The sequence below is a fragment of the Orcinus orca genome, chromosome 12 (assembly GCF_937001465.1).
Source record: "Orcinus orca chromosome 12, mOrcOrc1.1, whole genome shotgun sequence".
NCBI lineage: Eukaryota > Metazoa > Chordata > Mammalia > Artiodactyla > Delphinidae > Orcinus > Orcinus orca.
This window is the reverse complement of record NC_064570.1, coordinates 67,920,589-67,933,539: the sequence shown is the minus strand read 5'-3', so window position 1 is coordinate 67,933,539 and position 12,951 is coordinate 67,920,589. Positions and strand designations below refer to the sequence as shown.

The 12,951-nt window shown below is 41.0% G+C and overlaps 1 long non-coding RNA gene across 1 annotated transcript in view; it reads right to left on the bottom strand.

Moving 5' to 3' along the window:
• LOC125960686 (uncharacterized) overlaps window positions 1-12,709 on the bottom strand; it is a 31,689-nt gene extending 18,980 nt beyond the window's left edge. The window contains exon 1 of the long non-coding RNA XR_007470613.1: window positions 12,504-12,709. This is a non-coding gene — a long non-coding RNA (uncharacterized LOC125960686). The remainder of the gene's footprint in view (window positions 1-12,503) is intronic.
• Window positions 12,710-12,951: the final 242 nt, after the last annotated feature.

The window sequence follows — 12,951 nt, the reverse complement described above, 5'->3', positions numbered from 1 at the left end:
ATAAATGATCATTTTGAATAGTCATGAGGAGGTTCACTAGACCAAATATTATGTGAGGTTTTTTTTTTTTGGCCATACCACATGGCTTGTGGAATCTTATTTCCCCAACCAGGGATTGAACATGGGCCCTCAGCAGTGAAAGGGCGGAGTCCTAACCAATGTACTGCCAGGGAATTCCTGAGTTAAAATCTTATTAAGACTTTATTTTGATTTTTTTGCGTTACATGGGCCTCTCACTGCTGTGGTCTCTCCCGTTGCGGAGCACAGGCTCCGGACACGCAGGCTCAGCGGCCATGGCTCACGGGCCCAGCCGCTTCGTGGCATGTGGGATCTTCCCGGACCGGGGTACGAACCCGTGTCCCCTGCATCGGCAGGCGGACTCTCAACCACTGCACCACCAGGGAAGGCCTGGGCTTTATCTTTTGAACATTAGGACACCCTAGAAGAGGACTGTAATTTCTTCTACTCCATGAGTTCTTCTTACCTGAAGAAATGCATCTTTTAAGAAGATTCATAAGGCTTCAGTGTGCAAAATGGATCAGAAACAACACATGGCCAGGAGATCAATAAAGAGCTATTATCATGGTCTGGGTATGGAATAATAAAGATACTGTTTAGTTCCTTCTGACTATGACTGTGATAAAAGGTGCTTGGGAGTCTTCAGGTATCTTTAGAGTACAGAAGGAGAGGCAATATTAGGCTTCTTTTTTTTTCAAGACCTCTATGCTTTGAGCATAGTGTAGGCAGGACACGTAGTGGGATTTAGGAGTAGATATAATTGTATAGCTTCAGCATTTGTAAAGGTTTCATGCCTCCATGCCATTGTTCCTGTTATTCCACCTTTTTGGAATGCCACCATTCTCATTCTCCTCCAATTGAAATCCTCTTCATCCTGTAGATCCACTTTCTTTCTGTCACCTTCCCTGAGCTGCAGGTCAGAATTATGGTCTCCTTCCTCCCGCCTTCCACAGAAGGAGCTCGTTTCTTCAATAGGCACTTACTCCATTATGCCTCGTATGATGTTCATCTCCCACTTGGATGCGGACTCCTAGAGGGAAGGGACCATGATGGACCCAACCTTGGGTGCCCCACGGTGGCGATTCCATGGCTTTGCACTTAGGTGAGGTTGAATTTCATTCGTACAGCATGACTGATGCATTTTAGAAATGAAGGCCGAGTTTTGCTTACATTCTTGGTAGCTGAGAAGCCATTAGGTGAGGCATTCTGTTTATTCACAGTGGTCACAATATTGCCAAAATGTAAACAATTTCAGTTAAGGTTGTGAAAATAATATACTCTGTGTTCGCACCTATAGTTTCCAACCTACTGGGCAGCCCTGAATGACTTGCATGGTTATGCTCTTTCCTGAATGTTAACTAAACACCAAGATTACAGGGTAAGTGACTGATTCAGAGCTGAATCCCACCTATTCAAGCTCCCTGCTTCTTTGGGAGATTAAATGACGTGTAATTTAACTGTGTGGGTCTAGCATGTCTTACAGTAAATGGTGTGCATGTTGGAAAGCTTCATTAGTCAGCTCTAACGTCTTGACTACACCCTTCAAAATGTAAGTGATTAGGACTCATTCAGTGAAATGAATTGGTACACAGCAGTAAGTTCATGACTCAGATGGCATGAATACCATTTACAAGGTTTCAACAGAGGAAGAGGGGCCAACAGAGGTAACGACTTTGGACTTGGGTTTCTATAGTCTTTCATCCAAGCATTGTGCCTGAAAATACTTTGTTCCTCCAACACAATCACTCAGCATACAAACAGAGCTCCTGCCCCTTCTGGGTGGGGAGGAAGTGGGTGCAGAGTCTACTATGAGGTTGGGTACGCAGCGGAGGCCCCATGCTGCACTCATTTGCCTCTTGGATACAGAGCTCCTACCTCTTCTATATAAGACTGAGGAAACTTACATTGTGCAGCATTACTCAGTTATATTCAAACTCACTTCTTGGGAAGTGACAAACACGAACAAGAAAAGACTGTTAAATGGCAAGGCTGAGAATTAGAAGCAGAGACAGCTTTCTCCCTGGAGGTCAAAATTTCCTCCTACCCCAGGGGAAGGGAAGGCACTGGAAGTCCGGCCTCCTGTATCTCCTGCCTTCTGTGGGAGGCTTGGGCTGCTTCTTTTTTTCTCAAATCTGGGATGTTTTAGGGATCAGGCAACACATGAGCACAGAAGAAATCCATTGAATTGTCTTTTAGAAGCAATTAATGCCTGGTGGTCCACGACTGCTTCACTGTCATAAACTCTATACCATGCACAGGTTGTAGGCAGTTGGGTCTTCTGTGGAAGTGGTTAGATGAGGCCAAGGGGACAGGTATTCGTTCACTTCTGCAATTTGGCAACAGCAGTGGTGTCCACGGCTGAGAAGATCCTCAACATTCCTTTGGGTTTATTAGCCTGACCACCATTTTGTCCTCAGCTTAGCAGAACAATTGGAACAGCTGCTGTTGCTTTTAAAGAGCTATTACTATGAAGATGCTTATTTAAATTATACTCAGCAAATTATGAACTGTTATCTCTATTTTTCTACTGACAGTTACATTCTGCCTTTCAAGAGGTCTTTTTTAGGATTAAAGGGTGGTAATCTGGCTCCTCTAAAAAGAACTTTTATAAGGTGATAGCCTCTAAATTTAATGTGGATTGTAGTATAGATCTTCCTTGACTTATGATGGGGGTATGTCCCGATAATCCCATCGTAAATTGAAAATATCCTAAGTCAAAAATGCATTTAATACCTCTAACCTACCGCACATCAGAGCTTAGCCCAGCCCACCTTAAACATTCTCAGAGCACTTCCATTAGCCTACAGTTGGGCAAAATCCTCTAACACAAAGCCTATTTTATAATAAAGCGTTGAATATCTTGTGTAATTAAAAAAATCAAGTCTACTCAGCAAATTATTTAGTCCAGAGTGGCATAAAATATTCATGGAAGACATTCATGAAAAATATGTTCATTAGCTTATTCTAAGCATCATTAATTCATGCTATCATGCCTTTTTCAAAGCAGAAGGGACAAATTGTACATTAATGTTAATAAAAATGCTCAAATAGCATTTAAATAACATCTTGTAAGTGGCTACTAGAAATCTAGCAAAGTGTTTTTATCTGTATTATCTTATTTAATCCTTCAACCATTGAATGGAATAGCGATTATAATTCTCCTTTTACAGATGGTGCAACCGAGTCTAAGAGACTTTAATCTGCTGGATAAGTGATGGGGCCATGCTTTGGAAGCAGGCGTTCTGATGCTACTCCCCATGTTGGTCATACTATGCTGTACTGTGCTCTTACCACTGGGCATCAGTTAATTCATTTACTTGACAGTTTTTGAAGGCCTATTATAGGCCTGGCACTGTGCTAGGCACTCTGACAACACAGAAAAAAATCCCAACAACAACAGAACCTGCCTTCAAATGATCTGAAAATTATAATACAGTGTGATAAATGCTATGATGCAGGTATGCCTGGGGTGTAGGGAGCTCAGAGGAGGTTCATTGCCCTGGTGCTGAGGTGGCTGAAGAAAACTTCTGAAGGAAGTGACCTCCGAAGCAGGGAGTTACTTGCTGAGTGGGCAGTAGTCAGGTAAAGAAAGGGTGAGTGTAGGATGTCACAGGCAAAGGGACCAGTGTGGGTAAATGCACGGGGTCTGAAGCATGCACAGTGCAATTAGGGAACCAAGAGTAGACTGATGGGTGGGAAGCTCAGGGCTTGAATAAGACTGATGCAGAATCTCTTATTACCAATGAGTTGACTGTTGAAGACTGTGCTTTTAAATCAGTTTAATGGCCCCAAAGATTTTGTTTTCCAAAAAGCTTTTTCATGGTGACCTCACTGCCCTCAACTCAGAGTTATGGGTCAGGTGTTTTCTCACCCCTCTGAAGAACGTGCCAACAGTCTGAATAAGGTTCCCCAGTAGGATCAGAAAACCTGACACTAGAATCATCAACAATCCATTGTTCCTAGAATGTCAGATCCTTTCCTGGGCTTCTCTGATCTCCTTGTGGAAGGTTTCGCTTTGGAGTTGCTGGAAAGAAGCTGAACCTTCTGTGAAGTGGCAGCAAGCTGGTTTCTAACAGGAAGTTTATGATCAAATGACTTGTTGATGTCCAAAAACAGCATTTGTTGATTTGATGTCTTCTATTCTTCACTATTCCTTTAGGATTTGCAATGTCCAAATGTATTCTAAAATATGCAAAATTGAATATTTCAAACCTTCTAAATCAGCAGGGGATGCTGAATCCTTGTATCCACCCAGTGGATGAGCCAGACTGTAAAAGCTGCCTTTGCCTGCATCTGAAAAATGCATTCTATCTTTGTCATAGCCATGGAAGCATCAACCTAATTTTGGTTTTCTTATTTCAATTTTAAGAACCTTCAGTTGGCCTAGTTATACGCACCCTTAAATTTTAAGGCAAAGTCTTTTCATATATGATCCTTAGCTTAGCCAGATACGGGGGAAGTGAATAAAAAGCTCTGTTAGAAAAGGGTTAAAATCTGATTCAGCAATCCCACTCCTGGGCATATATCTGGACAAAGCTATAGTCTGCAAAGATATATGTACCCCAGTGTTCATAGCAGCACTATTTACAATAGCCAAGACATGGAAACAACCTAAATATCCATTGACAGACTAATAGATAAAGAAGATGTGGTATATATATACAGTGGAATATTACTCAGCCATAAAAAGAATGAAATAATGCCATTTACAGCAACGTGGACGGACCTAGAGATTATCAAACTAAGTGAAGTAAGTCAGAAAGAGAAAGGCAAATACAACATCACTTATATATGGAATCTAAAATATGACACAAACGAACTTATCTACGAAACAGAAACAGACTCACAGGCATAGAGAACAGACTTGTGGGTGCCAAGGGGGAGATGGGGTGGGGGAGGGATGGATTGGGAGTTTGGGATTAGCCGATGTGAACTATTATATATAGAATGGATAAACTACAAGGTCCTGTATAGCACAGGGAACTATATTCAATATTCTTTAATAAACCATAATGGAAAAGAATATGAAAAAGAATATATATATGTAAAACTGAATCACTTTGCCGTATACCAGAAACTAACACAACATTGTAAATCAACTATACTTCAATAAAATAAATTTTAAAAAAGAAAGGAAAGGTTTAAAACCTATGGTAGAGTTGATCCACACCCTTTCTCTCAGACTCTCACATTGAGATCCAGAATACGTATTGAACAGAAGTGTTGCCAGAGCTTCTCAGGAGGAAGGTAAGAAGACTAAAATGACTCCAGGGCCATCCACTTTTCTCTTTTTATGATACATAAAGGGACTTGCCTGACAAGCCCTCATAGAAAATAGCTTATCTGAAAGGTGGTAAATCATCTAAACTCATCCTAATCCTGTAGGAGGGAAGCGTTGACTAGTCCTTTTATGGCCTTCTCATATTTTTGGTGTTTTTATTGGGTGATTATAGGAACCACATATATAGGCAAATGTACTCTGAATTTTGGTCACCTTTCTGCTGTATAGTGTCATAATCCTAGAAGTGGTCCTTTAAACTTTAATTGCCTGGATTATCTCAACTGAAAGAGGAGGATAGTATAATTGAGTCACCTCTCAGGGTTATTGAAAAAGTTTGCAATAAAAGTCACTCTTTAGGTGACGGTCATTCTTGGGTTGAAATCACTCTGCTGTTTGTCCTGCACTCTTTCATTACCAAGGCACTGTCTCCTTTAAATTTTTGTCCTTGAAACATTGACTATATCAGCTGGAATTAGGTTAGGCTGCATATAACAGTAAAACCCCAAACAACAGAAGATTCAATAAGTGAGGATTTTACTTTTCTCTCATGTACGTGAAATCTGGAAGTAGGCGGCTAGGCTCCACAAACATCAGAAACATAGAGAGACCTTGTATCTTTCTGTCCCACTCTTATAGTCCAACATTTTCATTCTCAAGATCACCTCATAATCTAAGATCATTGTTGGGAGGCAAGGCATCATACCTGTGATGCAGGCCAGAAATAAGAGGGAAGACAGAAGGACTAACAGTCCTGCTGACACAGTTCCCCTGAAGCAGGATACCCAGAAGTCTCAAACAGTTCTTCCGCTTTGTCTTACTGGCCAGAACTTGGACATGTGACCATACCTAGCTGCTAGAGATCCTGGGAAATGTGATTTTTAGGCTGGCTGTCTTGCCATCCTAAATAAAATCGGGGCTCTGTTACTAAGGGGGAAGGAAAGAAGTGGATGTAGGGATAGGGAACTAGAACTCTTTGCCTTAGTCTATTGCTTTAATATCCACACATCCATGTGCATCATTCTTAAATATTAAACACTCATTCTAAGTAGATCCTCAAGGAGATGGGAAGCTAGGATTGGATATATGTTTGGGTTGGATTTTGAAGGCAATAAGAATCCAGTTACTGTTAAAGATGGAACACTGGTAGTTCTTGTTACCTGTTGGGGGGAAGAATTACATAAATGATCACCTACGCATCTTTGGGAGTGAGCGGCTATTGCACGAAATCACTGTAGAGACCACATGAAGAATCTAAGACCTGTGGGTTTGTCTTACTGCTCCAAAGTACCCTGGAGAACTTCAAGAAAGAAAATAACAGCTTCAAGTTTTAAATTCTCAGCTCAGTCACTGATCAGAAGACCAAAGAATTTCTAAGGTTGTCCTAAAGAATTTTTTTTTTTATCTTGTAGCAAAGGATTTATGTAGCTGAAAATCATATTCAGAGCCTAATCCTGTGAATTGCTGAATTACAGTATAGTTTGAATTTACAGTCTTGCCATCTCTCTCAAGTAAAAATTAGGGCACGGACAGGGAAGAGTGGGACCTGTAGTATTGGAATGAGGACGTTGAGATGAGCTGGATAACTGAAAACCAAAATCACAAACTTTATTTTTGGCACCAATTACTCAGTGTTTTTAATCTGTAGACAACAAAATCCACACTGGCTAGTAAGGCATGACTCAGAAGGATGCACAACTTATGCTCACAATCTTTTTGCCATGTCCTAGTTATATGACCTCACCTAGCTGCAAGGGAGGATGGGAAATGTAGTCTTTAGCTGGATTGCCATGTGCCCAGATAAAACTTCTATTACCATAAAAGGTAGAATGAATATGGGGGAGACAGTCGATGGTACTTCTGTTAACTAAGTCAAAGAATGCAGAAAGAGGAGCAAGTTGGTAAGGGAGCTGTGGGCAAGCAGAAAATAAGTTTGGATTGGGAAGTATCAAGTCTAAAAGCCTGTGGCACATCTATTATGAGATGTCCATTAAGATGGATAGGGGAAGCAATCTTACCCAGGGAGAATTTAGAGAGAAAAGAGGGCCAAAATTTAAGGATGAGGTGGAGAAAGGGGAGTCTCTGAAAGAAAATAGAAAAGAGCAGACAGGAAAATGTACTTGTCTCACAAGTCAAGGAAAGGGTTTAAGGAAGGAGGCAGTTATCAAGAGTGACAAATGCTGCTGAGAAGACAAGTAGAAAAAGGGTGGAGCAAAAGTCATTTGATTTGTCCCTTGTTGACTCAGTGGAGAGATGGGGGCTGAAGACAAATTATAGTGGGTTGAGTTGTGGGTAGGAGTTTATTTTGGGGATAGGAACTCTTTTATTTTTTTTGCGGTACGCGGGCCTCTCACTGTTGTGGCCTCTCCTGTTGCGGAGCACAGGCTCTGGACGCGCAGGCTCAGTGGCCATGGCTCACAGGCCCAGCCGCTCCGTGGCATGGGAGCCGGTCTTCCCGGACCGGGGCATGAACCCATGTCCCCTGCATCGGCAGGCGGACTCTCAACTACTGCGCCACCAGGGAAGCCCAGGGATAGGAACTCTTGATCACTTCTGCAGGCTGAGGGCGTGGATTCAAGGGAGGAGAGATTGAAATGAAGAGAAGAGAGAGAATACTAATTGTGTGATATTTGCGTGGTAGATGGGGGTGATGGAGAGACTTGGTGAGATGGATCTGCCCATGGAAAGGGGTAGGGCTGCCTCTTTTCCTGGGATAAAAAGGAAGATGATAACAATTGGTAAAGGAGATGAAGATACTGAGAACTTGCAAAGAAGTCTGACAAGTCTTTTCACATTTCTACCGATATTTGAATTATGGAGCTTGATGCTGGTGCATTTTCAGTGTCCGTTAGGCACTCAGACACACATGGAGACCGAGGTTTAAGCAGCTCAATTCCCCAGCACAAACTCCAGGTTTGACCTGAGGATGATCTCCTTTCCTGAAACTCTGCAAGCAGGACATATATCAAAGGAGAGACTCAGGAGATCTCAGAACAAATCCCAGGATGTAAGAAAGGGCAGAAGCAGCAGCAACGAGTGCTTTCTTCAGGAGGCACCTTTGGTTTATCACACCATACCAGCTGGCCCTTGCAGAGCTTTGAGTGCCAGGGACTCAGTGACCCCGAGGCTCCTCCTGGAAAAAAGGAAAAATTGGGATCTACCCAAGAAGAAATCTCAGCAATGGACTAAATTCATTAAATGGCACTTAAAAAAAGTTTCTGTTGTAGATGGTAAAATCATTATTGGAGGCCATCAGAGAGCTTCCATGACTCACTGTTTAATGATTTCCAGCAGTATTACAAAGGATTTAAAAGTAAGCTTGGAGCTATTGAGAACAAATAGTGTGCCAAGAATATGAGAGTGGTTTGGGTTTTGGACTCTATGAAAACTGTATTGTTAATTTAGAGAAAAAATATAGACTGGATTCCTCAGGCTCTGGAAATCTGTTATTTTCCTAATGCTATTTGCCTTGTCTCAGCAAGATATTTGACATTTAAAAAAGGGCTGAGCAGAGAGAGGTAGCTGTGTAAAATCTTGTGGATCAGATCATCTCGGAAGAGACAAGAAGAAAAAACTTATAGAGACTGGGTGAGTCGTAGAAAGGGGGAAAGGAAAGCAGAGTAAAGTGGAAGGAGAGGAAAAGGAATGGTGGTCCTTTCCCCTAAACCCAGATATGTTAGATGTTTTGCAAAAAGGGCCATAATTATTTCCCTCCCTAAATCTATGACCCTTTGCTGAGTAACTTTGCAGTTCCTCCCATGAAGAGATGGTGACTGTTTTCCTGCCCCTCGAATTTAGCTGAACTTGTGACGTGTTTGGCCATCAGAATTTGAGGGAAGTGGATGCTGTTCATTTTAAGTTTAGGCCTCAAGAGTTCTTGCACACTTCTGCTCTAACTCTGGAACCTTGCTGAGCTCTCTAAGAACAAGCCGAGGCTAGCCTGCTGGAATGATGACAGCCTAGTTGTCCCCTAGCCTCGGCCGAGAGGCAGTCAGCCCCAGAAACGAAGTCACCTAGCTAAGAAGCAACATGAATGAGCTCACACAAGAACAGAAAGACAACCCAGCTGAGCCCAGCCCACATTGCTGATTAATCCACAGAACTGTGAACTACATGATTGACTACTGCGTGAAGCCACTAAGATTTGGAGTGGTTTGTAACACGGTGAAAGCTAACTGAGACACCCCTGTGGTCTTGGGAAGGTAGTGGAGTAGGGGAAGAGCAAAGAAGATGAGAGATGGACGTTGGGAAATCATGTCATAGTGAATTGTGCTCTGATAGAAACATGAAGCAAGATTAAAATTGACAAGAGAAGAACTGAGCACCCATAGCTGTCTGCTTTCTAAGCTTTTCCGTCCTCCATTTTCTAGTATCAGCACCCTGCCTTTCTCCCATACACATAATGAGCTGTATGTTGCTCAATCAGTCTGACTCTTCATGTGAGCTCTGGGTGGGGTTTATCTTAGAGCTACAAAAACACAAAACAAAACAAAAAAGAAAATGCTGCTGTCTCTGCTGTCTTAAGCAGGCTTTTCTCTGGATGGCTTTCTGAGGTCTGTGGTCAAGTTATAGCTCTGCAAAAAGTTGGTGGCTCAGTGATCTAGACAGTGGTAGGAGCTTTTAATTGTTCATCAATGTTTATTTGGGAAATTTGAGGGTTTTTTTTCTTAGTGTTCCTTCAGAAACGTAGTCAACGCCACGCAAATCCTTCTGAGGCAATTCATGGCTCTTCTAAATAAACAAGTTTTCTCTTATCCCATTTTTCTGCTCAGCATGTTTTTCAAAAATTTGTTGAGGTACTTCTGGAAGCTTAAATTTGTTTCCTTTTGCTAAGCAGGAGCTTTAATTGGAGACAGCTCTGTTGTGAGGTGTCTTCCTACCGCCCCATCAGCCCAGGGCCCTGAAGGCTCCTCCCAAGATAAGCCTTTCATATTATCATTAATGAGTATTAGAGTATAAACGATATATCACCTCTCACTCCAATTTGGAGAAATATTTGTGATTACCAACTAGAATCATAGCTTGTTCTCTTCACTGATGAATAGTTTCTCTGTCCTCACTATGTGTCAAGATAAAGTCCTCAGCTTTGAGGATGTCATAGTCTGGGTTAGAGTAGGGGCTCAGAGACCACTTAGCCAGTAGAGACCCAAGAACTAGAACTCAGGGATCTCGTTTTCCAGTTTTATGATTCTCCCATCAAGTCATGGGGTTATGCTGTGAGTTACAGAAGAGACAAAGATAAATAGGATGTGTCCTTGCACTTCTGCCACCTGACAACCTGACTAAAGATATTTAAGCAACTTTACTTTGATGAACTAAATTAGCAGCACTAATTTCTCTAGTAACAGGAAGGGTATTTTGGGGAGGCATATCTCAAGTTAAAATGAAAAAGATTATGGATTTGGAATGATCCTAAATATTTCTTTGAATTTAAAAAAAAAGATCTGACTTCCAGTTACAAATGTCCAGATCTCTCTCCAAGGGCTTGATATTCTTATTGTCCATCTGTTTCTCTGTCTCCCTGTACACACAGACATAAACACAGATGCACTTGAGCTACTGCTAAAGGTCACATACAAAAAGTTTGCAGTGAGAAAAGAAAAAGTAGGTAAAATACATGCATTTTGTTTTTTAGCTTACTATTTTAAAGGCTCATTCTTTAAGGGAAGGCCATCGCTCTGCTTATAATCCAAGAATCTGAGAGTTTTTTATTTTACACAAGATCTATGTTCAACAAATCCTCTTTGTTTTCTGTTCAAGGCAGAGATTTTATTTACAGTAACACTGAAGTCATACAGGACTAATAGAAAAATCAGTCTTTAACTTGCAAGTTGTTCATTTCTTGTTACCAATATTAACTGGCATTTGGTCTTCATATATGAAAACTTGGCACTTTGTATTTTCACAGTCAAATAATTAAGTTGAATATATGATAACTTCTCTGAGAGAAAATAAGTGAGTTTTCGTTTCTCATACTCACAGATGAAGTACAGTAGCAGAGACAGGAAGCTGTAGGTCTAATTTTTCTCACAAACTGACGAAGGCTCAAGTGAGATAATACCTGATTTATAGCTTAAGACCTAAAGTTTACATAGGAAAAAATAGCTTGGGTTTTTTCTCTTCTTTAAAATGTGGACAAGACAATGAAATGTGTTAGTATGTAAAATGCTTAAAACAACGTCCAACAGATATTAAGTGTTTAATAAATATTATTATTACGAGAAAGTATTTTCAAGAGTACATATCTGTATACAAATAAAAGATACTATGGAAAACTGCTCTTGAGGAAATCTTATAGATTTCATAATACTTTATATCATACATCTTTCAATGATTTTATAATGTGAAACAACATTCATACCAGGTTTGAAAAAGACATATCTAATTTCTTAGTTGGTTTCTAAGGACCAACGTGTTTCTGATCATCGAATTAGAAATTGTACAAGAAATAGAGTGGAAACAAACAGTTGATGACACCATGGGTGACGTTACTGTCTCAAAAGCACAGGAGAGGAAAACTACAACAATTGAAACTTGGTGTGCTGAGACTCCTCTTGCTTTCTTTTTGTCATCCACTATGTCCCCCTTGTGTTAACCAAAGATCAAGTGTAGAGATTAAGGGAAGCAGTTTCTTTGACCCGTCTTCAAGTTTGGAACCATAAAGGGAAAAACTCCAAGCCAGAGAAATTTCAATTACATTTGTTTTCAAGTGCATATTTATTTCCTATGTGCCATAAAGCAGAATTATTAGATTAAAAAAATTTTCAGGAGGTTGAGGCAGAATAGTATTTTGTGGTGTGTGTGTGTGTGTGTGTGTGTGTGTGTGTGTGTGTGTGTGTGTGTGTGTTTATTGATGGAGTGGGTAGGTGACAGAGTATGGGAAAGGATAGAACTAATGGATTTTAGACAACACACCAACAGGACTTTATTCCTAGGGCTGGTGGACATCTGACAGACTGGTAAATATCATTGTGCTGAAACATTTTCAACCAAGGCATTTGTGGAAAAGGAAATGCAATAATTCCGTCAAACAAAAGAAATTTCTATTTAATGTCTGGGAGCTTCTAATTAACTTCAGGCAATCAAAGGGATTTCTTGGTGCGTTTAGATAACTGCAGTCTGACCTAGATGTTTAGCATAACTTTGATTTGCAGCAGTGGAAAGCAAACTTGGTGGAAAGCTAAATTGGTATAAAATTCTCCTTTACCGTCATCGTTGTCGATCACGTTATCCCATCAAAGGCCAGGTTCTTTTGGTTGTTTCTTGGTTGCTCCCAGTCTCCCCCTTCTGGTTTCTTTCCTTTAGAGGACATCTCTTTGGATGTTAATGTAGCCAGCAAAGGCACAGTGAGAGGGAGCTGGAAAGAGAAGAGGAAGAGAAAAACAGTGAGCCAGGCAGTTTCTAGAGCCTTGGGAAAAGCTTTGGCAGCAGCCTTGGCACACTCTTAAGGGTTGAACAAGCATTGTGACCATATCCATACCACTGAGATCCGCACTGCCCTTAACCTCTATTGTCTCCTCAGACACAGTGAGCTCTGCATAGATGTTTATTGATAGATTAAGCAAGGAGTCATGATTGCCCAAGCCCATAGTGTGAATAAAAATGAAACTTTCTGGGGATTTCTGCAACGCAGGGCAAGTTGAACTTGCAAGACC